This window comes from Wasmannia auropunctata, unplaced genomic scaffold (genome assembly GCF_000956235.1).
Source record: "Wasmannia auropunctata unplaced genomic scaffold, wasmannia.A_1.0 LD336085.1, whole genome shotgun sequence".
NCBI lineage: Eukaryota > Metazoa > Arthropoda > Insecta > Hymenoptera > Formicidae > Wasmannia > Wasmannia auropunctata.
Window position 1 is genome coordinate 1,021,561 of NW_012026805.1, and position 4,255 is coordinate 1,025,815.

The 4,255-nt window shown below is 28.8% G+C and overlaps 2 protein-coding genes across 3 annotated transcripts in view; both read left to right on the forward strand.

Moving 5' to 3' along the window:
• Positions 1-4,255, forward strand: part of LOC105448432 (heat shock 70 kDa protein 4L) — an 18,790-nt gene that overhangs the window by 2,603 nt on the left and 11,932 nt on the right. The gene's annotated exons all lie outside the window — the stretch shown is intronic.
• Positions 3,993-4,255, forward strand: part of LOC105448429 (putative fatty acyl-CoA reductase CG5065) — a 71,133-nt gene continuing 70,870 nt past the window's right edge. The window contains exon 1 of the mRNA XM_011686960.1: positions 3,993-4,199. The gene's annotated coding sequence lies outside the window, so the exon portion shown is untranslated. The remainder of the gene's footprint in view (positions 4,200-4,255) is intronic.

Here is a 4,255-nt window from a genome sequence, read left to right on the forward strand (position 1 = left end):
ATTTTAAAATTTAGACTGCTATTATGTAAATGCGAATCGTAATGCGTATCAAGTTTTGTTATGTTCTTTAATTTTATGTTAGGCACGAATTAATTTATTGTAACATTGAAAATGACTCGTTCGGGGTCGAAACGTTTGTTATTCAAATAATGAATTTGTTAAATTAATAAATACATATTGGAGCGATATAACACCCAAGCTTTGGCTCGTTGGCCCTTTTTTACTTCTTTTATTAATATTGGAATAATTTGGAGCCTTGACTTTAAATTTTATTTTAATTTTAAAAACTTATTATTATAGTTTTTAAAATTTGTAATATTTAATTGGATATGAATAAAACACAATTATAATAACGATTATTCTGTCATACATTATTTTTTTCACATTCCTTTTTATGTGTGAATTTCTCAGAGTGTCAATTGAAAATTGGATGCAATTAATAATAAATTTTTTTTATGTAAATACCTTTACGTAACTTTGAAAAAAATAGACATAAAGTTTAAACAATACGTATATCTGTTACGGCCGTGTAGTGTTTTAAACACAATAAATTGAGAGAAGACCGATGCATGATCAATAGCAGGATCTCTAATATATTTCAGTGTAAATTTTACATACATGTTCTAGTTTCAACGAACTGTATGCCGTTACTTTTGGATTCAACACAGCTCTTTGCGTAAAACAGAACAGTATTATCATATTATTAAATTGATAATTAATTTAATAAGTACTGATGCTCACTTGCATCTATTAAAATCTCCCCTCCTCGTGATGTGATATAAATGCTAAGAATTAAATAAAATTTAAAATTCGAATAATTATTTTAAAAAATTTTATTTATTGTTATTTACAATAACGATAATATCCGAGATCTTTTTACTATGTGTTTCCTCTGCTGATTTTAACTGCTGTTTTTAGTCTTTTTACAGATTTCTATTCACTATGTGTTTACAAACTGAGAGTGAATGCGAAATCGAAAATATTCGTAAAATCGTAATCATATATTCACAAATATATTAATTCAAATTTCTATAAATATAAATAAAAAAATAACATTTAAATATTATTTACATGAGCTCTCTAGAATAAATCAAACCTACTACAATAAAAGTCTATGAGAGCTAACACGGATGTCGGTATGTAATAGTTTTTTTACAATATCCAGCCACACGCGAACTGCGAACCGCATAATTGCTGGATTTGAAATACAACTTATTGCATAAGGCCGACATTTACTTGTAACAATTAAGTTAATTTAACACGCATTTTTATATACGATCCCCTTCCCCCCGAATCTGTAAAGAAATTATTGCGAAAAAATATCACCTCATGTTCTCAGCCGCAGTGGCGGATATAAAAGGAGAGCGGAAGGAGCGACCTCCTCCAGAGCTCTCCAAACGAATTTCGTATATTGGAAAAAGTCGGTTTTATATGAATTGAGAAAAAAAATTATCAGAGATTATTCGAGACTAAATAATGTTTGCTTAATTTTTTTTAAATAATAAAAAATATTAAAAATAACGTTAACGACAATAATGACTAAATATTCACATTTCGTTATACCACCCCCTCCCCCCAAAACAACTCTCTGGATCCGCCACTGCTCAGCCGGAGGTCAAACCCGGATCTCCCAGTTTGCCTGGAGGACATCCTTCCTTTAAAAATAACATTTATTTACTCGTATTCAAATTCATTATTTATTCATTTATTTGGATATTGTTAATTCGTCGAACACACTACTCTAAGAACTTCAAAATGTTAATTAAGACATAACTTATTTTTATCTCTATTTAAATTTTTATTCAGTTTGTATTTATATTTATAATTTATAAAATAATAATCTAAATTGAACGAAATCTTTATCGTTTTAATAAATTGTCGATGATGTAATCGAACGATTCTTATAGGAAAAAGGGGAGTAAAATGATAAAATAGATAAGATGAAATATTGCTAATATTTTTAAATTAATATAATAACAGTTAACGAGTCGATGCTTCTATAATATAATCTACATAATTGTAAATATTGGCAGTAAATTAAGTATGTTTATCAGGAGACCGTTAATGAGAAATAAACTAATATATTATTGCCAATCTTAATAATAGCACACTTCCGTCATACGCAACAACCTTCGTTAGCAAAATATATAACAGAGTGTCAGCTAACAGAAAGCAGATACCGAATATATATATAATTGATTGATGACCAACCTGCAATTTTGCTATTGCAAATAGTGTCAGCAAATGTCTCGCAAAAATGGAATTAACGTATGCTTTGCAGTAAATAAATCTGTCCTGAATTTGTTATGTGAATCTGTTGTCTCATTGCTATTGTCAACTCTGCTGTAGTGTTGTCATAAATTTGATTGTAGAATATGTTCTTTTAATTTAGTTCACATTGAAGATTAACTGAGAGTACAGCTGATTCGACTTTAATATCGTTTGCTGGCATTCCCACTAGCCACAAAATGTTTGCTGCATACGTAACTCATTAAAGGCTTTAGGTAATGATACATAATCTGTGGCAGTTTTATTTCAATCTGTCTGCAAAAATAAATAATTTATTATAATGGAAAATGTATTTTACAATTAGATAGACTCATACGTAATTTTTTGATATTGATTTGTATAATATAATATAATTACATTTATATGAAATAACATAATATTTTTACATAATACACACTAATATTTTTTATTTTTTGCATTGCAACATTTTTATTAAGTGAATAAATAAATCACAATAGGTATCAAATAAGGCACTTTAGAGTCCACATACTCCACACTGTTGTTGCGTTATTATATAAAAATTATTCTATTTCGATTCATAAAACGCGTTTTATGTATTATCTGGATCGAAATAGAAGAATTTTTATGCACCAACAACAGAGTGGACTCTAAAAGTGCCTTATATTTGATACATGTGATTTATTGTTTGAGAGTCGTAACTATTCATTACTTGAATAAATAAACACAATAATTGCGGAATGAGATAACGAACGTCATGCGTGAGCGAAGTTATGTATTTGTGCATGCTGGTTATATTTGTTAATTGCATTGTAAACGTAATTGCGTCAAATTAGTTCTTTAATAAATTACCGTATTCGGTTTATTGGTTATCTTTTTCGTTTTCTGTTTTTCTTTCATTATATTAAAATATTGCATACTAAAATAACGAGAACTTTATTACGACAAAATAAGTTATTTTATTTGTAAAAAAAGTACATTTTTAATTTAATTTGACTTTTTGTGTAGATATTCGACAGTCACCTTATTTACTTGCTTATGAGGGTAAGACGACGAAATTGATACGTCTTTAAAAAATATTAAATTTAAAAAATTTTAATTTTTTCTAACGATTTTAATTTTTAGAAATAATATACAAGGATTTAATAAATCTAAAAAAAAAATAATTATTTTTACTTCATCGCAGAAATTAGGAAAATCGGCAAAACTTAAGGTGATTTTATCGCACAAGTCCCAGTCAAAAGTTAATCCCTCCCTATGACTAATAATTCAATAAAAACATTTCGCATAGACTGTACATACGCGATTATTGACGTGTGACGTTTATGTGACAAAGTCACACCATCGACGTTGAACGATAAAACCACCTTAAGGTTGTCATTTTACCCATTTTTCTCCTATTTAATTTTCTATGGTAAGATAATATATGTAATCTGACATGTAAGTTGTTTATCAACGTGCAGTTGTTTATCAACTTAGCAAGAATTGTAGCAAAAACTTTGGACATATTTTACTTGACGTCATTTGTATAAATAATAACTAGTTTTTGACATCAAAGTGATCAATTTGAATTAATTGGTACTCAAATTCGTGGGTTAAATGATGAGAGTCCAATTGCTTGGACAGTGAGTTATGAGTAGATAGAAAGCAGTGACAAATGTTTGTCTTTTTATTACTTTCAATCCTTTTTTTTGCGAAATTGCTATCCTATATATATACGCGCTGAGAGATTATGCAGCAATGCAGCATAGAACGTCGAACAAACGTTCCGAGACGTGTCGCTGTGTTGAACGTTAAAGTGTGATCGAATTTAATATTTTACAATATTGAATCTATGTTAATTTTTCTATATTGATTGTTAATATTGCTGAAACATTGAAACTAAAGTCGCCCAGTTGCAGTTACGTTATCGGATAGTCCCAGGATGGATATGGCGCAGTTCTATTTCGATCGTAAGTAAAAAGAAAATCAAATAAACGGCGCAGCATTATAAGATTCTTCATCCGTG